Source organism: Nannospalax galili, unplaced genomic scaffold, assembly GCF_000622305.1.
Source record: "Nannospalax galili isolate Female #2095 unplaced genomic scaffold, S.galili_v1.0 scaffold1065, whole genome shotgun sequence".
NCBI lineage: Eukaryota > Metazoa > Chordata > Mammalia > Rodentia > Spalacidae > Nannospalax > Nannospalax galili.
This window is the reverse complement of record NW_008353600.1, coordinates 652,842-679,927: the sequence shown is the minus strand read 5'-3', so window position 1 is coordinate 679,927 and position 27,086 is coordinate 652,842. Positions and strand designations below refer to the sequence as shown.

Below are 27,086 nucleotides of genomic sequence, written 5' to 3'. Positions count from 1 at the left end.
TTTTTTTGAGAACTATAATTAAATTTCCTCTGAACTCATTTACTACTCTTAAGTTTCCAGAAGAGAATGACGGGACTTCTCAAATCACTGCATGTCTGGAGGGATGACAATTTATTTTTATTGTTCTAGTGTAAGGGATTAAAAAATAAGCGGGTATTTTTTTTTTTTAAATCTGTACTCTGATTAGAACTGTTTAATGTCCAAATTCTTGGTATAAACTTCAGTAAACAGTCAGTCATTCATTAAGAAGCAACTGCTGAAAGGCGATATTTAAAAGAGAAAAAATAAATAAATAAAACACGGTGTCATTAAAACCCTCCACACGTCTTTATCCAAGGCAAAAGCAGCGCCCATCTGGGTATTTAGAAGGCACCAACCACCACTGAGATCTAGATTTAATTCATGCCATAAAGAAAGCATTATATTTCATTTGTTCACCAAAGACCTAGAACCTTGTATGAATGATAGTGGGGAAGGACTCTAGTGACAATAAAAGGAGAGATTTATTTTAGAATTACTTAAATATATGATCAATCACAAACCCAAACAACTTAATGCTCTCACATTCTACCTCTAAAAAATGTTGTGAAGATTATTTTCAGCTTTAATTTCTTCTTTGAAAATCTTGCAAAATCAGTTACTTTTAAAGCCCTGACACTTTTCAGTTAGAAGGGCCAAGGTGGAGAGATGCTGTTTCTAGAGGACCAGGGACTCAGATCTGAGGACTCGGATGCTGAATATGTCACTTGAGCTGGAGGGCACAGCCTCTGCTTCCTGGGAAAGCATATATGCTCCCCCAATCTTTGAGTGGCAGGAATCAAAATGTCTGTGCTGACAAAATGTCTGAGACAGGCATACCTGTCAATTGAGTGTCCATACTCAGAAGGTAAGGCTGAGTTAGCCCACCTGCTGCCCAGAACTCAACAGAGCTGTTTTCCCCTACATTCTCCAGCCTCCCACCTCTGAAGTCTTATATGAACAATTGACTAAACCCCTATTTTCAGTCTCAGACCACTGCCAGGATTCTCCCATGAGTCCTTCAGGAACAGATCACCACTGTCAGCACTGCAGAAACAAGTTTTCTCAGGTCCCCAGCTCCTCTTCTGAAGATGGCATCAAATAAAATACACCTTTTGCTCTAATTTGTGAAGAAAGTTTTTTTTTTTTTTTCGTTTTTGTTTTTTTTTTTAAGATTTGTCTGTTTCACACTCAAAGGCATTGTCTAATCCTGTAGTGCACACATGAGGAATTGGTCCCTTGAGTGTGTTAGAAGAAACACTCTTATCTACCTGCCTTCCTGCCTACTCTCTACCTATTATCTATTTGAAATTAGAAAATCTGTGACAGTCATCTCCAAAAGTTACTCTGTACCACAGCTCGACAAAATCTACTGTTCACGTTGACAGAGCTGCTCCCTGGCAGGGAAGGACAGAAGAGCTGTCCTGTGCTCACATCCACTGAGCTTTGGTTAGACCCTCTATGGCAGGGGCTTCTTTCCTTCACAGTCTATCATAAGCCCCAACTGCCTATAGGCACACCTGCTGCCTGCTCCCTCCACAGTCCAAAAGCGAGTACAGCTTTAACACCTATGTGGATGCTGGATGAAGGGAAAGAAGGGGGGAAAAGAGGTAAGAGGAAGACAGTAAGGGTGAAAGGAAAGGGGGACAGAGAGGCCAGGACAGAATTAAGGAAGGAGGGAGAGACAGTAGAACAGCCACAACTCATTTTCGTAACCAGGATAACTTGGCCAGTTTCATCATGTTTTTCAAGTGTACGGTTTACAATTTTTCCAACTACTATTAGATGAAACCATGAAAGGACCTCAGGACCCTTAAACAGTCTTTGTGGTATAAAGGCAGAGACTTTGGGAAGATCTGATCTAGCCCAGAGTTAAGAACTGTTTGTTTTTGAGCAATTTCTTTGCATTTTTACCACTCACACATTTCATTAAAAGGACACTTCTCAATTTCTAAAGCCACTCAATGGTCACTGGAAGTGGAAAGCAATCTCATTAGAGGGCAACCAGGAAGTGGGTCATGTCATGGGGAGGGGACTCATGGACACCTCCCCCCCCCACACCAATCCAGGTTCCCAGCTTCGGACTAAACGGCATGTCAGGTGATTTATCTCCCGAGGGCACATGTGCCAGAAAAGATCTTGGAGATCACCAAGTCCCAGTTGCCCATTCAGATGACAAAGCCAGAGCAGAGGTCAAGGTACCTGTGGCATGTCTCCTGGCTGTGTCCTTGTGCTCTTTCCCAGCAAAACCAGCAGTGCTTTCATTTACTAACCCTCACCACAGACAACCCACCACTGTGTTCCAGATAAAGACTAGAGGCAGAAAGAACTGACTAGGTTCATGCACCCCATCATGGTCTGAAAGGTGTGCTACCCCCATAAACACAGCTGCTGGGTCAGACTGTGGCCTTGAGGGCACACAAGGTCACAGAGAAAGGCAGCAAAACTCAACTACAGTCACAGAAAGGATGTGGACAAACAACTTCTTTAAGGCAGAGAATGTTTCAATTTCAACACTAAAGTACCTCCTGAGGACTAATTACTGACATAAACTTGACCTACTGGGCTGTGTGCAGCCCTGTTCTAGTTTACCTTCGATTGCTGTGACAAAACATTCTGACCAATACCAACTTGGAGAGGAAAGGGTTTATTTTGTCTTATGTCTCCCGGGTCACGGTTCATCAGGGAGCCCAAGGTAGGAACTCAGAGCAGGAACCTGGGGGCAGGAGTTGAAGCATAGGCCATGGAGGAACGATGCTTACTAGCTTGCTCCTTTGGCCCCTGCTCAACCTGTTTTCTTATACAACATAGGCAGACCCACCTGCCCAGGGGTGGCACCACCCACAGTGAGCTGGGCCCTCCCACATCACTCAAGAATCAAGAAGATGCCCCACAGACATGGCCACAGGCCAGTTCAATGGAGGCAATTCACCAATTGAGGCTCCCTCTACCTAGGTGTGCCAAGTTGACAACTAAACCTATCCAGCTCAGGCCCTAAGCTGATCCACTGTTTGCAACAACTGCTTAACGCCCTCCTGCCATGTCAGAGTCAGACACGAACTTCTCGATCTGTGGTTGCCCTGGGAATCATGAGAATCAACAGAGATAACATATGCTTTTGTGGATTGTAATACGGTGTCTTCTGCAACATCCTCCCTTCCCATAATATTTTCAAACTCTATCAGGCCAACCTTGGAAATTCAGCTCCCATACTGCCCAAACCCTCCCCTCACTCAAGTTTTTCTATGAACATATCAAAACATGTGATTAGCAGAGTGACTCTGATCTGTCAGGCAATCATCTGCTGACAAAGTGGTACATCAATCCCTGCTCTCTGTTCTCAATCCCTGCTCTGTTCTCAAGTGGTTTATGATTTAGATCTTTCTTCACCTTTTCCCTGAGCAATGATACTTTTTCATAAACGCATGAAGCGAACTGCACAGCACCTGTCACATAACAAGGAAGGCAGGGAGGTACCAGTTCAGCCCAGTGGGCTAGCTTGCCTGGCCCTCCATGAGTCACCACAGCGCCACCCAAACTTCAGCTTCTTATCACACCCTCCCCGCACGACAGTGGGTGGGATCACAGATTCCATTTTCATCTGTGAGGAATTTCCAAATCGAGCGTCAGAGCCTAGACTTGGGGCCACAGTAAAAGTCTTGAGCCCTCGAGCATACCCAAATGGGAGACAAGCTCAAGGGCCAATGTTCTGTGATTTCACCCTAGCACCCACGGAGTGTATCAAAGGCCCTCAGAGAAAAGCACATTTTCCTCTGGCCAGTGCTTGGCTTCCTTAATATAAAAAAGACTTTTGGTATTTATTGAAATAAAATTAAGGGCTTTAAAATTTCTGCCAAATCCCCTGCAGACACACGGTTTATGAATACAAAACAAATGTGACGCTTGAAAGGCAGGATTCTAGTCCCTGGCCAGTGCTCACTGGGTGGCTGCAGGCAAACAAATCTAGCAGGATCACTTTTTAAAATTTAAAATTTAAGTTAAATTAACACTACTATAAAGCAGATCAGCAGAACATTTTTATCCAGCAGAGTGGGCACCCCGGAGCTGGGACTGTGTGCTGACGACAGAAGCTGGGTTCAGAGGTGAAACTCTAATAGGTATTAGGGTCCATGTAGAGAAAGCTGAGGACCTTGGTCTTGGGGCTCTTTCTTAGCTGGATTCAGGGTGGACACACTGAAATGTGACCTTAAAATATCTAAACTCCTAAAATGCAAGATTAGGGAGACATCTGTTATTTTGAGGATAGAGTCACATAGGAGCCAGAAACACAGCTTTTAGAGGCTCACCCCATGCATTCCAATACTGGTCCATTCTTCATGGGCTGTTGTCTCCTCGGCTGTACAGAACAAGTAGAGCATAAATAAACACAATCTACTTCTCCCAACTTGATGAAAGCCTGGGAGAGTTACTACAGGAGAGTAGGCAGGTACTCAGTGAACATGAGCTATAGACTAAAAGCTAACATGGTACTATAACAAAATATGGTAATTTTGCATACAATATGTTTCAATTGAAAAAGCAAATTTATCTACAGTATGGTTTCATTTGCATCTCCCAAAACCTCAGGAGAGGTACAAATATCAACACTTACCCTTCACACCACCCGTCTGATTTTGCAAAACACATCCCTCTTCCTTCCTAGAAGTTCCTGTTCTCTACATTCCTTCCCTGCATGTCAACAGTACAGCAAAGTGACCACCCAGATCTGAAAACAAACCAACCATCCAGGAAGGCACTTGTAAGTAAAAAAACAATGATTAACATACAAATCTCAACAGATGCATACAAGAACATTCTAGGAACAGAATACTTTGGAAGCCATCTTCATGTTGCTCCTTCTCACCTGCATCTCCCCTAAGCATCTCAGACCCAAGATAGCCATCTTCAACTCAACATGCCTAAAGCAAAACACTTATTTCCCTTCCCACTTTCTATAAATAAGATCACTGTGACCAAGTCAGACGTAGAAGAATAAAGCAGTGTAGACAGAGGAGCTATAGCTGTACCCAACACCACAGATGATTTTTATAAACACAATATGGGACAGAAACTCAAGCTGTGAAGAAACAAAAAAAGATCACATACAGTGTGATGCCGTATTTATGTGTCTCAAGTACTTTTACCAATACACATTTATGTGAAAAAAATACCTGTTTAGAACCATAAAGGTAATTATTTTTTAAATTTTATTTATTATTTTATGTGTATGTGTGTATTGCCTGCATGTGGGTAAGTGCACCCATGTCGTGCAATTTCCACGGAGGTCAGAAGAGGCTGTCGGATCCCGTAGAACTGAAGTTACAGACAGTTGTTAGCTGCCATGTGGGTGCTGGGATTCAAGCTCCGGTCTTCTGCAAGAACAACCTGTGTTTTTAACCACTGAGCCATCTCTCCAGCCCCCATAAAGGTAATTATAAATAAAATCTTCAGCATAGTGTGGAAAGAGGAAAATTGAAATCAATGAGAGTGGATCCCTAAATATTTGTAATGTGCTCATTCTTACATTGGATAGAGATTCACTGACACCCATTTAAAAATTGTGCTTTTAGAGTCTACTATATATGATCTTTTGTATATATCAAATAACAAGTCAGGCATGGTACTCCCAGCACTTGGGAGGCAGAAGCAGTAGCATCTCTGTGAGATCGAGGAGAGCCTGGTCTATATGGCGAGTTCTACCCATCTGGGGAAACAGGAAAACTCTGTCTCAAAAAAATAAAACAACAACAAAATATCCAAATAACAAAAAGAAATGCCACCCACAAAAACTGTGTTGAAAGTAGCTATTTCAAAAACGATGAGGAAAGTCAATCCTGCTTAAAAAACAAAGATGAGGAAATTAATTTATGCTGATGAAGTTGTTTACAGAGTGTTGTTACTTTAGTAAGGATGGCTAAAGTAAACGTGTGTGGATCAAAAGCCAAGCAGGGAAACCCAGGGGCAGAGATCAGAACCCACGAATTTATCAAGACAATTTTTTGTTCTGCTAGGCTTACAAGTTTTCTTAAAAGGCAAAATAAATGGATACTATGTGTTTGGTTAATTGCCTAGCAGGTGGATAATCCGGTAACACTTGGGGTAAGATCCCCTCCCTTCCCCATTGGCCTCAGGTCCCCAGAGGCTGACACTGTCCAAAACAGCTCAGAGCCCATGCGCTGCTGAAGGCCAGTGATCTTAAGCTCCTCTTCTTTCCCCGTTCAGCACTCACAGTTTGTTGCAGCAATTCTTATGATGAACTCAGAACTGAGTTGGGAGTCGGGAGGTATTGGGGGGAGCATGGGGATAATGGGGGCACTGTGACTAGGGAGGAGGGGAGAGGAGGGAGGCCGGATGGGAGAAAAAAAGAGTGGAGGAGTGACTCTCAGGGGGCTAGGAAACTGAGGGAAAACGATGCCCTAGAAACCCTATGAGAAATGCACAGAATGTCTGAACATTTTAATGTATATGTATACCTAGGAGCTGCTTGGCAGGGAATGCAGTGCCAGAAAGAAGAGACCTCCCTTAGAGTGACAAACATGCCATACAACACTCATCAAAGAAGCTTCTTTTTCCAACAGATGGAGGCTACTGCAGAGTCACACATCTGGTCAGGCACACAGACTATATACCTGGGAGATGCCCAGTACTAGGTGACATATCTGTAGTCAAATCTCTACAACTAAGGCTCATGCAACATAGCACGATAAAGGGTAGAGCGCTAATAATGCATCCCTCAACTCTCACCAGTGAGGCTTCCATGTACATCAGAGTGTGATGCACACAGAAGGCCACAACTGGCCAAGTTTTGGAGAATAAGAGACCGTAAAGTGTAGGATGGGACTCCTGTATGGAATCTTATCCATCCATGGCTCAGGGACCATTGAGAAACAGGAGGCGGAAAGATTATGAGCCAGGTCTGGTTCATGAACACAGGGAGGTGGAGGCCTCCAGGCCACTGGAGGCATGCTCACGTGAGGCCGAGGCAGTGGTGATGTCAAGCTACGGACCCATGTCAGCTCAATTAAACAAGGGCCCAAAGGGGAGGTGGGAAATATGTGGTGGGCCAGCACTAGACTTGAGAATTACTTGAGACTGAATGCTGCTGGGTGAGGGAGAGTATGACTTACATATGACCACTGGATGGGCTGACTAGACTCCAGTAGATGCATTTACACTGAAGGACATTTGGGTACAAACACCTGAATGAATAAGACTCAGCATGTATAGCAGGGTGCATAGGGTTTGGTGGGGGAATGGGGGAGGCATGGATGGGGAAGGGGTCTGGATTTGAGTTGGAAATGTGTGGAATTTTAAAAGCTCAATAAAAAAAGAAGAAAAAAAGACTGAGCTCAAGGCAACACTAGGCACGATGTACCCCATTTACTTATCTGTTTGAACAGGCATAAAATAAAAAGGCCTGTAGGTTTCTTGCCCTTTTTATATAAGAGTTGGATCTATTTGAATGGCCAGGGAGGAGAAAATAGTTTGATTTAGACTTGGCATGATATTTAGGAGAAGAAACTCCTTTGTAGCTGGTCCTAAATATTATGGTAACCTGGACCCAGTTAGGTTCCCAGGAAGAAGTTGCCACATGTTCTAACTGGAGCCACTGGGCTTGGCAAGGCAGAGAACAGAAGAAATACAATGTGAGTGGACCATTTCTCCACCATGGTGGAGGTGTGCCCAGAGAACCACGCAGGGCCAGTTCCCCCTCCACAGCTTACGAAGCAATCACTGCCTCCCTTTCAACCCAGGCTTGTACCACGCTCCAAAGAACACAAAATGCTGACGTTAATTTCTAGTAAATTCTGAAGGACAGCTTTTTCTTTATCCTAAGTAAAAAATGAATTAAAAACAGAAAAAAACCCCAAAACATAGTAAGATTCAAAATGGGGATTGCCAGCGAAAATTATGAATCTGAGATTTCTAAGGGTGCAGTTTTCAGGTTTTAATTTTGTAATTCCTAGACAGGAATGCCTTGGGTTTTAGCACAATCACGAGCATTTCTCATTTGAATATTTAAAAATCAGATTCTTGCCCGTTAACTGTCTATTTTGCTGGTGATTCCTAAACATGGATGGCCCTTCTCTCAAGCTTCTCTAAGCCACACAAAAGAATCTGTCTAGTACAGAGCTGTCAATGAGTTTTGCTAAAATTTTTATAAGGTCTTGGTTTGAATATCAATTCTAAGGCATCTTATAACAACAATATGGAGCTTTTAGCTCTCTAGAGGTTTATTTTAGGTGAAAAAATTAAGAAAGAAAAAAATATTAGCTCATATCATAGGTACTGACTCGTATATTCATGTGTTTAATGAAATATACGAACTCAGGAGCTGGGCTTGAGGGCTGGTTCTGTTCATAAAGTGCTTGCAAACTGAGTTGAAAAAATTAGGGAAAAAATCCAAGCACGGTAGCAGTTGCTTGTAATCCCAGTGCTGGGGGTGGGAGTGGGAAACAGATCGCAGGCCAGACAGTGTTCCCCAGGAATGACACCTAAGGTTGACCTCTGACCTCCACATGCATACACACACAAACATAATGCACATGCACTCACAATGCAAAGTAAATAAATAAACCTAGAGGTTATTCTTTCGAACCGTGTGTGTGTGTGTGTGTGTGTGTGTGTGTGTGTGTGTGTGTGTATGTTCCTGTGTGTGTGTGTGTGTGTGTGTGTGTGTGTGTGTGTGTGTGTATGTTTCCCAAGTGCTGGGCATGCAACACCATGTCTGACCCATGCCGTTTTTTATATAGGAAAAAAAGGCCACATTATTTTTTCTGTACCAGAAATCAACATTGGATACTTGCACAATTAAACATAAAAATTTAAGGCAGATGGAGGCCAATCATTGAATGAGGCCTAATTTTCACATATTTTTAAAATCAAATTTTAATCATAACTTTGCTTCCACGAGTTAAAATAAGTGTATCTAACAGTGCTGAAAACAGTATCATTGATTCCCAGTTATGAGATGCAAAGGAAATCAACTGTGGGAAGAAATGGTAGAATACATAGTTTATAGTTTCTACGTGCTTCGTTTAAAAATCAAGGAGATATAAAATTATAATAGGTAACCAGGGCTGGAGAGGTGGCTCAGCAGTTAAGAGCATGGACTGCTCTCTGGAAAGACCCAGGTTTGGTTCCCAGCACCCATATGGCAGCTAACACCTGTCATTAACTCCAGTTCCAGGGGATCTGACACCTTCTTCTGGCTTCTATGGGCACCAGGGACACACATGATGCACTTACATACATGCAGGCAAAACACACATACAGATAAAATCAAATCTAAAAAAATAAAATAATAAGTAACAAAGTAATGTAGGAGTCTGGATGAAGACAGGTAGTGAGAAGATTCTGGAAGGATGATTTTAAAATGTAGAATTTGATGAGTCCTTAAGAGCACCTCTATTCCTTGGTATTGTTTCACACTAGTGTGGAGTATGAGCCACAATGGTCCTCACTATGGGCAGCAAGGATGGAGATGACTCTAGGTTTTTCTTGGGCAGGAAAGCCAGGCAGGTGAGCTCACCTTAAAGCACAGATGGAGCAGACACTCCAGAGTCATGGCTCAAGGGCTAAACCATCATGAGTACACAATACACTCACAGGTCTGTGCTCTCTGGCCCCATAATGAATCAGAAAGGGCATGCATGATGTTCCACTATACAGACGTATGGATGTGATCACAGACAACACAGTCAATTAGGCACTCAGCAGGTGACTACTGAGCACCTTATAGTCAAGTCCTGCACTGATGGTACAGCGGTGGGCCCAATGAAGAAAGCTCTTGCCCACAAGGAGCCTAGAGCTAGCAGGGATAAGGAAAGTACCTACCACACACAGAGTAGAGCAGTCAGGAACTCTGGCGCAGAGTCATTCTGATGAGGCTTAAAATCCTGCTCTGCCACTTTCCTTTGGAAATGTCATTCAATTTCTCAAGTGTTGCTTTCTTTATATGTGAAATTGGGTAAGGTTGGCCTTTTCGGGCTGTTGGAAGACTCCACGAGCTAATATTTATCAAGTGCTTAAAGTTGTGGCTGGCACAACAGGCCTAGCGCATAGCGTTGTGGTGGTCATTCCCCCAGAGAACCAATGAATGCACAGGAAGAGCTTGTTGACAAGGAGTCACCCCGTATCACCAATTTACCACTTTACTGGATAACTCTGTGCAAACAGGATGGCTATCAATGCCACTGGACCTAAAAATCCTAAGATGCTGCTGTTGAGAAGCGTGGGACAGGCTCTTCCAAAGCACCGTCTCTTTATCATCTGTCCCACTAAGAGTATCTCTACTACAATGCATGATCTGGGCAAAGCTCCAAGTGAGAGCTGGAGAGCTGTGCCCAGGATGTGTAAGGGTGAGAAGTGGCAGGTTTAGGAGCACAACCTGTGGAGCCAGGTTACTTGGGCCTCCAGCTCTGGCCTATCAATCATTAGCTGTATACCAATGCCCACACTGCTTATTAGGCTTCAGTGTTCAAAATTCTGCGTTAGCAATAAATATGCCCTGCAAACCCAGTGACTGCATTACCTTGCTAATGAGACCATGAGAGACAAATATCAAACAGGCAGCCGAACCACTCCACAGGAAACACATTTTCCCCTGGCTCTCCTACCAACTTTCTGAGTCACTGCGGGTATACCATGTCCCATCTGTAATTCACTTTTCTTTTCTACATGACAAACCATTCACACGTACATCAGGAAGTCCAAGGCAGCCTTCTGCTACCACTGTAAGTTGGGCATCCCTCATTCACAAACCCAAGGTCTAAAATGTTTTCAGTATCACACTGGAGTTTCAGATCAAGGGTATGTAAGTGGGATAAATTCTGTGACAGTATTCAGAAAGCGGAAAACTTCCAAAATCTGAATTTTGGATAAGGGATGCTCAACCTGTATTAATAGCTGTTGTACAATTTAAATTTCTTCATCTTTCTATTTGTATTAGGATTCTCCAAATGGAAACTATGTACATGCATACACGTGTGTGTGTGTGTGTGTATAGGGTATATGAAATGAATCTTAAGAAATGAGCTCATAGGATTATATAGACTGAAGTCTGTATGTTGCAGGGCAGGCTAGTGATCTTAGGGGAAGAGTTGTTGCTGAATTCTTGAGTGTAAAGATAGAATATGCCTTTTCCTGAGGACTTTAGTTGTTCTTTCTTAAGGCTTTCAATTGATTGCCCCACATGCACTAGGGAGGGTGATATGCTTTAAGTTCACTGACTTTAATGCTAATCCCAATTTCAACATACTTATACAGAGACATCTATCCTGGTGTTTGGCCTAATATCCAGGTTACAGGCCCTGGTCAAATTAGCTCTCACAGATGGTCCTCTGTCAAGGGCAGCTTCTGGATTGCACAGCAACTTCACTTTCTGCTGCTGAGCACAGGAGAGTCTGGAGACACTGATGAGACCCCATTCCCTTGGAAGTCAGTGCCAAGACTATAAAAACTTAAAGCACATTTGGAAGACCTGGTATCTGGTCATGTGAGTCAAGAGGCTGCATCCACTTCCCAAGGTAGACAAGTCCAGATCCAGAGCCCAAACACAGTACTGTGAGTGCCAAGTGGGGACTGGGGGCGGGGGGGGGGGGCAGACCGAAGTAGAGCTGGCTGGCAGAGCTGCTGCAGGCTTCCTGCCTCAAAGCGATCCAAGTCCATGCCTCTTCCTACCACACCCAAGGATACAGCAAAGTCGTGTGGGAGACACCCTGACTTCAGGTCAGGCCAAGGGGGCCTGCCTCCCAGTCCTACCAATGGTTAGCAACTTGAGCTGGAGTCAGCCAGAAACAGTATCCCAAGGCTCCTCTTTGTCTGTAGAATGAAGTTGCTATGCCCACAGAATTATCCTGAGTACTAAGAAAACAGTACCTAAAATGTGATATGATAGCTGATCTGACACACACTTATCTATGATATAGCCTTTGTTTTTTATTCATACTTAGCAATGACTATGCCACATCCTACTTTATAACTTACTTAATTCTTAGAACAACCCTATGAGGAAGGTGCTCATTTCAAAAACGGACACCAAGAGTAAACAATTAATCCAAGGACACCGAGCAAAGAATTCTATTAATAGAAGACTGCCAGTGAAACACGGAGACTCATTATTAGGCACTACAGTAGACACACACTCTACAAGTGACCATAAACCTTTGTCCTTTCTTTCAGCTTAAAATCACTTGCAGTACAGCTTGTACTTGCAGCCTGTGCTCACTGATTTCCCTTCCCTCCTTGACTTGGCATGCCCCTTCTGCCTCTGCCACCCTGAAGATCTGCTCTGAGAGGCGCCAAAACACTGTCAATACCCCCTCCTTCCAAACTGATCCCCTGCAGCCTTCCAGTTTACCAACTGCCCTGTTGTTCCTTTGACGTTCTCTTCCTTGGCTTCGTCCTACCGTGATCCCTTCTCAGAGGTCCGGTTCCACACTGTTCCTCCCTTTCCTTGGCTTCTCTAGTCCTAGGTCCTCTCCTCTGCATTTGTGCACTCTGTCCTTGGAAACACATGTGTAGCGCAGGCCTTGGCATGCACCCCCAGACCCCTTACCAGTTAGTGACCGACCCTAATGTGGTCCTTCCTTGACCCCAGCCCACCCACCACTTCAGTGACTTCAGCCTTCACATGAAGAAACCCTCCCACTACATCTGAATCACCATTCTCTCTCACCTACCCTCCTTAGCAATGAATTGTCTAGATGCTAGCAGTGTTCCATCTTCCAGGCCTTACTGCCCTAAAATCGCTCCTTTAGCACACAGGGTGATCATTCTCAAACCTAAGACTGTCACCTCACCCAGTGCTTAGAATTCACAAAAACTTACTTATATCCTGGGCGGGGGTACTTTCCTAACATGTTCCAAGGTCTTTCTTGCTAAAGCTCCTGCCCAACCTCTCTGGCTGTGCTTCTTCCTAGAGGTTCCCTCCAGTCCTCTTCTGGCTAATTTTTCATTATTCAATATACCATGTTCCTCTCTCTTCACACATTCTCCCACGCCTGACTGAAGTATATACCCTTTCTCACTGTCAACTTTGGCTTTCATCATCTGAATCTGCTGTTAAGTATTAATAGCTGCCCCAAGAGGTTTCCTGACCCCAAACTTGTTTGTTGGTCTTAACACCTGCTAGGTGTTCCTGGAGCCAGTGTATTATACTCTACCACAGCACCATGTCTCCTCTCTGGCCTGTGAGCTCTGTGAAGGGTTGTGCCCCTCTCAATAATCACCATATTCGCAGTGCTGGTTTCTAAGGACACTCAACAAGTACCTGTATTCACTTTTCTCTGCTTCCTGTCTGCTGTGAAGTGAACAGCCTCCACGTCCACTTGCTGCTTCTGCCATTGTGTTTTCTGCCCAAGCACATGGATCCAAAGCAACTACAGAGAACCCCTGTAGTTGAGCCACAGAAGGTAACTCATTCCTTTAGGCCATCCTCTCAGACATTCTGGACACATTCCCCACCCAAAAGAATACAGGCAGGTCCCAAATTTTGTCTCTGGACTTTGTCGAGCTTTCCCCATCGCAATAATCTCCTTATTTCGGCCTTCCTCACCTCCTTCCTGGACTATCTCAACATAATGGGATCCTCATCTTTGGTCATTTCACCGTTCAAGCCACGCCCCTACCCTCACACACCAGGTTGGGCTGTGACCAAAACTCTTCTCCCTGGTAACTCAGTATTAAGCCTACCTTGTTTGGTCATGTGAGCACTGATGGCCTTCCCAAAGCTCATCTCCAAGGACCTCTGCCATCCGACCTTGTACTCACTTTTGTGTCCACTGCTGCCCACCACTCTGAGGTAGGCAATGGCCACTCTGTCACTGTTATTTCCCATCACTACCTGTTGCCCCTGTGGACACGGACATATATTTTTCTTCAAGGCCTCAAGTCCAACACCGCCCTTTCTTTCTACCCTGAGCTCAAGTGCTCCTTATCCAGGAAGTATTTCTTGGTCCATCTACACTGATTAGCTTTCATGTCAACAATCTGCTATGCAGATAACTGTGCGGATAAATTTATTCATCTCTATATTTTCTTTTTTTTCTTTTTGAAGCAGGGTCTCCCTGTAGCTCCAGCTCCCATGGAACGCACTATTAGACCAGGCTGGCCTTGAACTCACAGAGATCCGCCTGCCTCTGCCTCCCAAGTGCTGGGACTGCAGGCATGTCTATTTTTTATTCAGTGTTCTGTACTTTATCTGTGCACAGAACCTTACTTTTAGCACTTCAAACACAGCATCAGGTCCTGGCACTCACTGTCATGTGTGGGGAAAACAGCTACACCTCCACAGCATCCCCTGAGGAGCAGCAGCCTCCAGTGTCCAGCGTCAATCAACCTAGCCCTCTGGTCACTGCTCAGATAGTGCCTGGAACTGAGAGGCACTCACATTTTGTTAATTAAACAATCCACAAGGGACATCAACTTTTGGCTACAGCGCAGAAATTCTGTCCTTGCGTGAACTATAACATGCAAGAAGCTGTAAAGAAGTCTCCTGATCCCGTGCTTCAAGAGGCAAGCCACATTCAAGTTCACTGTCTCCCCTGAGTTCACACACAAGTATTCTCAGCAGTAAAATGAGTTGATGCGTCCATATTCTCTTGACTTTAATATGTAAAACACATAATTATACTTTTGTCGCTGTTAGCGAATACAAAGCTATTCTAACAATCTCATAACCTTTTCGGAGGTTACCTTTTGTATAGCCACAGTTTATTTTGTGGGTAAAAGAAGGCTTTTCAATGGATGGAGAATTACAGATTAGAAATAAATCTTATTCTCATCCTTAAAATAAGAAGGGACAGTTCATTTCCAAGATTTAATTATGCAAGCAACTTTATAAATCATGTACTCTCATTTTTGGCCACCTCTCTACCTTCTCTCAACATTCTGTTTGAACCCCACCTGGGTTCTACTAACATCACAGGTACCTCTGCTCTAGTACCTGCCACTCTACAGCTACCTCCTCATGTCCTTTATCCTTTACTCAAGTGTCCTCCTGGAATGCTGGGTCCACGAGTCGCTCACTTTTGAACCTGCCACACTAACTCCAGGGATGGAGTGGTGGCCCACTGGATGATGACAGGAAACACAGACTCAGCTTTGTAAGTGGATCATCTTTTTCAGAGAGAACAACCATTTCATTCCTACTCAGAGGACAGAAAAACAGCAGGAGGACTCCCGATATAAAGGTAGACGGGAGGCGGGCGGAAGTGCTGTGGACCTAGCAGAGGTGGCATCATAGTAGCAAAGTTTAAGCTCTGCCCTTTCATTGGAATGTCTATGTGTCTCTTGCCATTGAGTTGAAAGATTAATCACTTAGGACTGGGGACATGGCTCTGGATAAAGCACATGGCATGCAAGTGTGAGGACTAGAGCTGGATCCCCAGAACCCATGTAAATGATCAGGTGGCGGGCATGGTGAGCTGTATGTAATCCCAATGCTCTGAGAGTGGAGCTGGGATCCCCAGAACAAGCTGCCTAGCTAAATAGACTAGGACTGGTGGATTCTGGAGAGATACCTGCCTCAATATTTAAGGGGGAGAGCAATCAAGGAAGATACCTGACAGTAACCTCTGGCCTCCACATGTATGCACACATGCACACCCACATACACACCACATACACACATGTAAAAATATTTACCACATTACCTCTTAGTCACATTTTACAGACATACTTCATTTAGTTTTAATCCTCTTGAAATAAATTCCACTAATTTCAACTGCATCTTAAAAAACTAAATATGTAATAAAATATCTCATGTTTTTATCTGAAACAAAGAAAAGAGAGAAAGACAAGAAAGGAAGGAGAGAAGGAAATGAAACTGCCACAAAATAAGAACGACCGGGTGCTCACGTTACGTGTACTCCACTAATGGGCACACTCTTCCAGCTAAATCTAGACATGCAAATTGCATGTCCACTTCTGTAGACACCATCACTCCTCATCCCTAAGCGCCCAGAATAAAAGTTTATCCGAGTTTCCAAGGAAACTCATTACAGGTTGGTGACAAATTTGAAAAAAAGAGCCGTAAAAGAGATTACAGACATAACTCACATGTGCGCTTCCCACCTACATTATCATAGGCCTAAGAAATACCACATTTCCATGTCACAAGGAGTTCTGAAATCTGGCCATTTGCTGGAGTTTTCCTACTAGTGTCTAGGAGCTAAACTCAGTATGTAAGGACCCAAGTGTTTTAAGATAGCTGTTAACATTTTTTATTTATTATTTTTATTTTATTTATGCGTGTATTGCCTGCATGTATGTAAATGCACCCATGTTGTGCAATGCCCACAGAGGACAGAAGAGGCTGTCGGATCCCCTGGAACTGGAGTTACGGACAGTTGTTAGCTGCCATGTGGGTGCTGGGATTTGAATCCGGGTCTTCTGCAAGAACAGTGTTCTTAACTGCTGAGCCATCTCTCCCAGTCCCCAACATTTTCTAAAGTATATGCAAATTGAAAATAAAAACTGAAGAATTAAAAATTTTTAAGTTCCAATAAAGTTTTTATGAAAGACAAAAGTATTATTTCACAGTTTCTCAAATATTTCCAAAAAGCAATACAAACTTCTTCCACTGCTGGAGGGAGAAACCAAGGCATCATGAATCATTTCATTAAGAGTACTCGGCATCTCAGAAACAATGAAGCTGTGACCCTGAACTAACTACATTCTCCTGCAACACATTCTCATGAGAAAGGGGTTAACAAGCTTACTGCCTAAGTGAACTGAAGGACAAACAACGCGAATTATTCTGGTGACTGCCGGGCCAGACCCCTGAGCAATGTGGACATTTGTTAACATCCGCGTCTAGGCCTGCTCCCTACCTCCAGACGACATATATACATCGTAATTAACAGGTGTCCTCAAGGACACATCCCCATGTCACCAGTACACAGACAGCTACATGCTGCCATCTTCTGAGTGTGCCCAGTGGAATGTAAACATTTTTAATGAAAAAGTAAAAAAACAACAAAACAAAACAAAAAACAAAAAAACAAAACAATAAAAGTGAAACTCCCCAGTTCCTACCAGGAATGCCCTTGGTAACAGGGCGGGGGGGGGGGGCAGGGATAGCAATGTGACGATTCCAATATTCTCAGACAAAATTCCAGTGGAATTCTAAATGGATCAACGCATGCTATAAACTTTGTTTCACAAGTGCCAGGCATGCTTATGGTGCTATTCATTCGGAGACAGATCGTCAATGACCTTCTGGGTCACTGACTAGGGAGAAAGCTGACTATAAAAAAAAAAGACTGGGAGAAAAATACCAGGGGGGTTTGCTTCCTTCCACCCTAGACCCCCTATTGCCTTGAATGAAAGAAGACAGATGGCAGCCACCTTCCCCTTTAATTAGGAGGGGTGCCTCACCAGGGAATGGCCCGCTTGCTTGGCACCATCCTTAACAAGACAGTTTCATGGGAATGCTCTGCTCACTCACCCTTCAAACATCTCTCAATCTGTAATTTACAAACTGTAGCTCTGTAAATTGAATTGTGAAAAAAAAAAAAATCAAAGCTCCCACCACATTGCTCTCATAGGAAGATATTTATGTTTACTGAGTTAGTATTCCTCAGATGTTCACATGGGGAACCTGGAATGCTTCAAGTGGCATTCAGGGGCTTGAGGTCCCATCACAACAACTCTGATAAAAGATAAAATCCCCACGATGGTAACCTCTGGCTTAAATCTCTGACACAGGCCACAGCAGACTTGGATGCAAGACCCCACCCTCTTTTTCCCCCAATTCTGCACCACAGTCACGCTGCTTCTCCTATTCTCAAAGTGTTATTCAAGTTGAAGAAAAGTCAAGAAACTTCTACAGCAATTAACAGTCCATTTTATAAGGAAAGACAACTTAATTACAATTCAGAAACTATTCTGCTTTTCTGTGTATTTTGCTTGCAGTGTCAAAGCCACAGAACTTTGTATTAAAGCTTCACTGAGACATTCGAGGCTGGGGTCCAAGTGCAGAGTTAGGCTACCATGACAGACTTCTGCACATAGGTGATGATGGAGCACATCCTCCGTAAACCTACAAGTTATAAAACCCTCTAACATTAAGGAACAGTCCAGTTCTGTTGTCAAGATTAGCTCGCTATTCACTTCAGGCCATTTTTACTTTTTCAACATCATTAGTGTGTCTTTCAGCACCTTTCCATTTCCACACAGATTTCAAAATCACACTCTCCTGTTTGTGCACCCCCAACTGGTTTCACAGGTCCCATTTAGGGACCAGGGGATGTTCTGCCTATGCACCTTCCCTGAAGGCACAGAACCCTTCTGCTTCCATGAGGGAGCAGGCACTGAACTAGGCTGGGGTTTTTTAAGGCACTGCTCATTACAACAGTATATTAAAAAGCTTGTCTATGTCTCTGTCACTTAGCTGGGGGGGGGCCTTCTGTTTTTTTCTTCATGATAAGACACTTCAATCTCTTCTTATCTTTCACAAGTCAACCGGCACATTAGCCATGAGAAGTGAGTGAGAGAGAGAGAGAGAGAGAGAGAGAGAGAGAATATGATTAAAGAAACAATTAGCTCTAACAAACTCCATCTCCCACTTCCCAACAATGGAGGAGAAACCTTGGCACTTGCCAGGTATTGAACATCTAACAATGTTAGCAAGAAAAAACATGCAGAAGAGACTGACAGAGAAACAAACAAAACTTACTTTGCTTTCCAGCACCTCGAGCAGGTTGGGCACCGCCTGCCGATTGCTTCCTCAAAGCCCCTGGTTTCGTTTTGAAAGCTCTGTGTGTCCGCACACATCCCAGGTTTTCTGTGGAATACCACAGAGCCTGTGCTTCTAAAGATGCCCCAAGTTCACAGTTCATCCCAGAGCCACTGAAGACACTTCTGAGGACCAGGAGTTCCCAGGGCAGACTGAGATGACCTCTGGTGCCACGTGATTCCACTGTTATTACTACACACACACACACACACACACACACACACACACACTCTGTACCCACATATACATGAGCACACACATGCACATGGCACCCACTTGTTACCTCAGCAACCCTGTGCCCAGCAATAACTGCTCCCACCAACATCCAGGGACTTGAGCCTCTGGCATTCTCAGGCTTAAGGTTGGAAAACGAATTAAAATAGACGGGAGCCACGCAGTCAGCAGTATTCTGTACCATTAACTTTCTTTAACTTGGACATCTGTCCAAATAACAATCAAAGGTATAAAACTGGAAGAAATATCTTACTACTGCTTGTGACTGCAGTTTGCCATGATTTGAAAGGATGGGGCACTATTTGCTTTCTCAAACTGCATTTACGAATCCTAGGTCAGAGGACATGAAGTTGGAAGGGGGTGGAAGGGTGAGAGCAAGATCTGGAAGGAGCTAGGGCGAGGAGGACATGGATATGATCAAAATACAAAATTCATGTATGAAAGTCTCAAAGAAGAAAAATACTTTTTTAACAAAGTAAACACAAAAGAATTTTAAGTCAGAATTATTTTTATTTCCTCCATGAAAAAATGGGGAAAAAAATCAATAAAAACAAAAAAACATATAATTCTTTAAACTATAACAACTACCAAATCTCATCTGGCTAATTTTTTCTTGAATCCAGAAAGAAAGAAAGATAAAAAACAACAACCCATACGTACAAATGTGGCTTGTTTTGAAAAATTACTTCATCCATGTACTGTCCAGCTCATAAAAACAAACCTCCTTCCAGCAAAACGGGACACTTTGACCTTGTTTACTGCAGTGTTTTGAAACCGCTGTCTCGTAACTCCTGACATCACTGGCCATGCATTAGCACCTTGCCTGCCGTTGGCTGCACACGCTGCACCCCAGCTCCCTTGCACAGCCCACGGGTGAGCAAACACCCCACGGCACAGCAAGGACAGTGGCGCTGGCATTAAACCCACAACATACGGGACCATCACAAAGCATCACATTTCTCTGGCCACTTCTGCGTGAAAGCAAAGGTGTGGCACATCTGATTTTTACATCCCACCATCCCAACCCAGCCCAGGCTGTTCTTTCTTTTGACCCTTCTCCACCCAAGAGACTGGCTTCCTGGGTTGCCTCCCGCCATGCTGTCAGAACTCCTGCCCCCGAGCTTCACTCGCAGAGGCCAGACCTCCTTTCCCTCTAGAGCTCCCGCAAAACTCTGCTAGAGCCGAATTTATTTTACTGTATTAAAAGCTATCAAGGACATATTTTTTTTCCCTTTTATGGAGCATGTTTTGGGGGCTGTTATCTGAGTGCTATCTTTTAAAATAATTAGTTTTCTCTTATAAGTCTGATACATTTTTTCTTTTGCTCTCAATTCTTAATTTCAATGTGTTAAAACATACAAAAGCCGTAACCAGTGGGATCAAATCATAAATACATCTGTGGGACCATCTCCCACAACTCATCCTCTTGAAAACATTAAATACTGGCCAGTCCAATTTTACAGAGTCATTAAAAACCCACATTTAACCTAGCTGATACCAACTGATAACTACCTTGGTTCCTTTACTGAAACCACTTACAAAGCATCAGGTCCTTAAACTACAGTCACCGAGGCAGAGAGAACACACAATATACATCTGTGCAGTGACAGCCACTGGGTCAGACACGAGAAAACAGAAACACCAGAGTCAGCAGCATCAACCCAGGCTAAGGACCAACTGAAAAGACCCCAAACACTGAGCTGCTATTCTCTGAAAATGTTAAAACTCCTTGAAGAAAATGCGTTGTATTTTGATACCTGTGATAAAACACAAGCATCATCCTGTCAGCCAGAAGGACTGAGCAGAGAGGGTAAATGGCCAAGCATACTTTGGAAATAGGAAATCGTTACCTTTCCAGGGCTGCTGGACTCTTTCCTTGGATCGTGTGGAGAGTTAGGAAGTGAGTGGCTCTCTTGGTCATCAGAACCCTCTAGATTTCCTGCGAGGGAACCACCCCTCGGTCTACCTACTTGTCACACTACTTTTTATAATGAAAGCAAATTCTGATTCAAATCTCAAAGGGAAGGGACAAAAAAGTCCCCTGACAGTCTCTCGGCTCCAAATATAAATAGGGAAGCACACATTCAGTGGTTAGTAAGGAAACCAAAATGAAAAGTCTTTTCTTCTTAAAATTCCTGCTCCTAGATATTTAGGCTGATTTACATTTTACGTAATCTTGATGGCTCAATCAGGAAGTAAGAATTTTAAGTGCGTGTGTTATGGGTTATGGACGGGAGGGATCACGTGACCGACAGCAAAGACAATTAGGCAGTAGATTAGCACAGTGAGAAAAAGAAACTTGAACAAGGATTTAAAAACAGTATCTTTTGGGATATACTGACCCATGAATATATTATGGCTTTTGTGAAGTAAGAATTTGTTTGGAAGCCTCAAAAACAAGTCCCCAAGACTGTTTTTCACATGTAAGATTAAAGCAGTGCAGAGAAAGTAAAGTTTAATTCTCAAAGGAACTGTTTCTTCGAAGAGAGTATCCATTCAAGACTATGCGCAAGGCTATTTTTCAGTATTATCTGGAGATCATAGAATACAGAATATATTCGAATGAAACACAGTTGCAGCTATGAATAAGCACTCATGTTTTATCTTTTACATAGTGCTGCAGGGTCCTGGAGCGTGAAGAAGGAAACTATTCAGGTTTATCTTCATACTTGCATTTATCAACACACGTTCTAGATTTAAAGAGGCACTGCACTGTACTATAGCAAACGTATTTCAAGAGAAGACCAGAAGACTGCCCCAAGTTTGTAATAAGGCATCATTAAAAAGTATGTCAATTATTTTTGTGAATTATGTAAGTTATGACACATTTAGTTGTTCTGGCAATCAAAATATCAAAGTAGAATGGACTGACAGATGACATAAAGCTACACGATATATCCTTTGCACTATTTTTCTAAACTAAAATTACTACAAACATACTTGAAGTTCAAATGATTTGGCTGGTGGCTGTTTTGTTTCTCTATGCAGTTTCTGTTACTAATGAGTTAATAAGTAATTTCTTATTAATGTCATAGAGTTGAGATAGCTTCAGAGCAGGTATCTGTATCTCCTGGCTATTTCTTCCATCATCTAATGCTTCGTATTTTTCAGCTTACTCTTCCTATTTTTATCTTCGCCTTTTAGAAAAAATTTATACCACAGCTCTGGGCAAGCAGCAGAGGGAGTAAGGTCTGCGACAGACATGATCAGCTCTGGATTACCTTGATATTTACTCTTTCTTTAATTTTAAACATAAGAGGAAAAGGGGAGATTACTAGGGAAGAGAAATCTTTCAGAAGGGACGCTTTCGGCAGATTAATAACAGTTAGGGAAAAGAAGGAAGTAAAAATTCTCCCAAGGTGGAGTATTAAATGGCATTCATTGTTACCTTACAAAGCTTGGTATCATACATACTGACTGAACAACATGTTACCAGGAATTATCTCCCAACTGAGCCTGGGAAAACCCAGCTCTGCCCTTGCTTAGACTGTAATTTCAGAATGAATCTGAGAATGTCCATCTCCTCTCCCTTATTCTTCACAGCATGAATTAGAGAAGCTAAGAAACTTTCCTCTGTTACACAGTTGACCATGAGCTAGAATCAGAGCCAGGATGTCCAGCTTCCCTGGGTGGGCTCTATCACATTCTACCTCTCATTTGCTGACCAGTACTACTGCTATAGTCATAAATAACTACAACAGGTACGGTCCTGATCCCCAGCTCACTCAATTCCACTGACCTTATTCCTTGTCCCACCCTTGATCCCACCAGCCTGTGATGAGCATCATGGCTGGAAAACGACAGGGCCATGCTAGGCAGAGGAAGCTCTTGAAAACGTTCCAAACCTTCTGTCCACAGGCACTCACAATCTCCTAATTTTTCCCAGTGAGACGATCAGGGCACTAAAATGAGAAAGTTCTTGCTTTGCTTTGTAATGTAACTATACTGGAAGTTTGGATAAACTCAAGAACATAATATTTAGGAAACTTCCACTACATAACATCCACCAAAACTTCTGTGAGATTTAAGCTAATGATTATCCTATAAATATTCCTCAGCTATATAAAGATCACATTATTTATACTTCCTTAGGATCTAAGACATGAGAATACTTATATGGATTTTTAAAAAACATTATCTTTCTGTGTATGAATGTATTGCCTGCATGTACGTAAGTGCACCCATGTCGTGCAATGCCTGCGAAGGTCAGAAGAGGGCATCAGATCCCCTGGAACTGGAGTTATGGACAGCTGTCAGCCACCATGTGGGTGCTGGGAACAGAGCCTAGGTCCTCTGCAAGAGTGGTCAGTGCTCTTAACCACTGAGCGATCTCTACAGCCTCTTATAAGGATTTTAATACATAAAAATTTATAGTAAAAAGACCAGGAGAATATTAACCCAAGTGCTGACAGTTGCCTTTACATAGTGATACTATGTTTTTGGTTTTTTAAAGACAGCATCTTGCTGTGCAGCCCTGACTGGCCTGGAACTTGCTATACCCACCAGGCTGGTCTCAAACTTACAGAAATTCACTTGCCTCTGCCTCTCGGAATCCTGGAATCAAAGATCACCAAGTCTGTTTTTGCTTTTTTTTTTTTTTTCCCTATAGCTTATAAGTTACCTATATAATTTATCATATGCTGTCTCCACAACAGGAAAAAATAGATAACTATTATAATGATAAGACTGACACATGAAGAAACTGCTACAACAGTTCAGTTTCAAACTACAGACTGTAAGCAGTCACAGAAAGAAAGCTACCTTACTGCCAAGGGATTTTTTTTTCTTTACCTTGGGGGCACTGGCATGCCTTTAGAAAACAGCAAGACTTTAGGGGATGAGCAGGAGGTAGGAACTAATTCTACTTCTCAGCTGTCCTACTGTGTTTTCTACACAGCAGCTCTGCTAGAGTCCTACTGAAATACTGGAGTCTGAGAACAGAACACCACAGATGGTCCCAGTGTGTAATGGTTTGACTTAAGATTGTTCTGACCCTATGATGGAATGAATACAGTATGCATCCCAGTGGAAATCACAGTTGCAATTTTGACCTTTCAGGTCTAATGTTCAATACTCTATGGCAATGCTGGGCACTATAGCTCCCCATCAGTCATGTGCTGCTCAGCAGTGTAGGGGTGGATATGCTTTCTCTTTTGTGTGTTTGTGTGTGGGGGTATATGCATGTATGTACACATGTGTGGGTATACTGACCTGTGTGTGTCTATAGGCCACAAGTTGACTCTGGGTCATCTTCTTTTATCAGTCTTCACTTTGAATTTTTGAGATAGTTTCTCACTGAACCTAGACCTTGCTGTTTTTGCTAGTCCAGCTGACCAGGGAGTCCCTGGGATCTGCCTGCCTCTGCCCACAACCCGACCTATGGGTTACAGAGGGACCAAGCCACCATGCCATGCTTTTATGTGGATGCTGGTGATCTCAACTCAGGACCTCATGCTTAAACATCAGGTGCTTTACTCATTTATCATCTTCCCACCCCATTTTCCTTTCTGAGACAGAATCTCATTAAGGTGCAAGCTGGCCTAACTCACACTGTAGTGCAGGAAGTCATGACCTTGCAATCAATCCTTCTGCCTCAGCCTAAAGAGGAGACAGGATTACAGCCCTCTCTCTCTGGCTTACATTCATTTTCTACTTGGAAATTTCCAGCTTTTGTTGGGCTTATGAGGATGTAGTTCCACTGTAAGTGGAGACATTTTCTGTACTAAGATAATGGCCCAAAGTTCAGGGGGGAAACCAATGAACAGATAAAGGAGGAAGGCAGGAGTCCATGAAAACAAGAGAAGTGTCAGGGGCTTAGATCAGGAAACCTTAGGTTCTAAAGAACTTAAGACAGGAAACTCAATAACAGCTACTTTCATCAACACATAGCAGCATTATTCACAGTAGTCAGAAGGTGGGCGCTACCCTAGTGTCCAGCAACAGATGAACAGATAAAGAAAATGTGCTATGCATGATGGAATAGCATTCCACTTTAAAAAAAAAAGAAATCCTCTCAAGGTTATTAAGGCTGAACCCTGGGGATGTTGAGTGAAACAAGCCTGAGGCAGACAAATGCTGTATGAGTCTATGCGTACACGGTCCCCATAAGAGAGTCACTGAGATGGAAAGCAGACTGATAATGTCTGGGGGGATAAAGGTTTGTTGCTTAAGGGTTACAGATTTTCAGTTTTGCCAGACAAAGTGAATTCTGGAGATGGAGGCAGAGGTGCCACGTAGTGTGTGAATGTATTTAACATGGCTGACCAATGCACGGAATGATGGCTATAAACAGGAAATTTTATTTTTTATAATTAGAATAATACATGTATTTTTTGTGTGAGGGCATACAGGGGTGTGCTCGCCTATGTCTGTGCAATGGAGGTTAGAGGCCAACACCAAGCATCTTCTCCAGTCAGTTCACCTCATTTTTTGAGGCAGGGACTCACTCTCACTGAACCTGGAGCTCCCTATTTCAGCTAGACTGGCTGGTTAGGGAGCCCCAGGGATCCTCCTGTCTCTAGGGTTACAGAGGCAGCCACTGCACCTGGTTTTTATGTGGGTACTGGGAATCTGAAGGCAGGTCCTCATACTTAAGAGACAAGCACTTTACCCACTAAGCCACCTCTCTAGTCCCTAATATATACATATTACTTTTATTTTATGTTTGCCTGCATGTATGCAAGTGCACCCGTGTCATGCAGTGCCTGTGGAGGTCTGAGTAGGGCATTGGATCCCCTGGAACTGGAGTTACGGATGGTTATTAGCTGCCATGTGGGTTCTGGGAATCGACCCAGGTCCTCTGCAACAACAGTGCTCTTACGGCCGAGCCATCTCTCCAGTCCCCATCCATATATACATATTTGACGTGTATGCAGTTACATATAACATAGAAATTCGCTTTAAAAACTCACTGTGTATCTGAGAGTGTTGAAGGTGGCTTCTAATTTGACACAGAATGAAGTTTAAAGACCAAACAGACTTTACTTTTGATAATAAGTTCTTTCAACGTGATTACAGAAGTCAGCTCAGAAACTTGGCTCAAAAATGAAAGCAAGGAGGGACGCTGGGCTTAACTTGGGGGAGCTCACACCAGACTTTTTTTGTGGCTCTTTGAGACCCTCTCATTAAAGCAGCCTGAAAAATTCCCCACAACTAGGAAAGAACCAACAACTCCAAGCAGTACCATCAGCTGAGAGGAAAACACATATGCCTGAGGGAAAGTCTGAGTGTCTCAGGAGTCTATTCCATTTCCCCTTTCCTTCTCGGCTGTCAAGAACTGCAGAGCTGGATACGGGACCTCTGGTGGGGTGGCTTCAGGGATGTGAACCTGAGGGGGCTTGCCTATGGTCACTGTCAGGTAAGGATGGATCCCTGGAGGACACTCACGTCTGTTTTATTTTTAATGGTACAGGTTCATAAAGGTAAGAACAGAGAACAGTTAGAATATTCCTCACACAAATCATCTGCGTTTGTTCAACAAGTGTTAATGTATTCTCAGTTCAGAAGTGCATTTCAGGCACTAGTCCTGGATGGTTCACAAGATGTCACCATCCTTTCTCCCAGTGACTGGCCACTATAATACAAAGGAGACACAGGTGCTAGAGGTACAAAGAAGACAGAGTTCTAATCTGGTCTGACAGGTCGAAGACGGGAACTTGGAAGTGGCATTTTTAGTAGAAAACACAGTCGCTGGTTATCATCATGGCAAGTTTCCCTTGCCACCCCCCATGGGTCCCACAGGACTTTAAGTACTTCCCATGCATTACTCTCTGCATCTCACAAGGCTGCATTTTAGAGAGGAGGAACTAGAGCACAGAGGGCTACCACAGCTCTTAAGAGCAGTGGAGATGGACCAGAATGCATCCTTGTTCAGAATCTGCTTCTCTAGAAACTAAGACAGACAAGATGTGGATGAAACCTAAGCATCAGAAGGAAAGGGTTTCTTTATGTAGGAGGGGCTAGAGCTCAGACATATGAATAGATGAACGGGGAACTGGAAGCTATGGGGAGCCCAAAGTAGGCGCTGGGGAGGGCAGGAGCTGTGGTGTCCCATGGAGGTTTTCACAAGATTATGCAGTGTGGATTGGGAAAG

The 27,086-nt window shown here is 43.4% G+C and overlaps 1 long non-coding RNA gene across 2 annotated transcripts in view; it reads right to left on the bottom strand.

The window, feature by feature from the left end:
* Positions 1 to 27,086, bottom strand: part of LOC103748272 — a 161,388-nt gene that overhangs the window by 123,887 nt on the left and 10,415 nt on the right. Inside the window, exon 1 of one of the 2 annotated variants that reach the window (XR_003846749.1) lies at positions 18,701 to 18,925. The exons of the other annotated variant lie outside the window; for it this stretch is intronic. This is a non-coding gene — a long non-coding RNA (uncharacterized LOC103748272). Of the gene's footprint in view, positions 1 to 18,700; positions 18,926 to 27,086 lie in introns of those variants that run through there. 2 annotated transcript variants of the gene reach the window in all.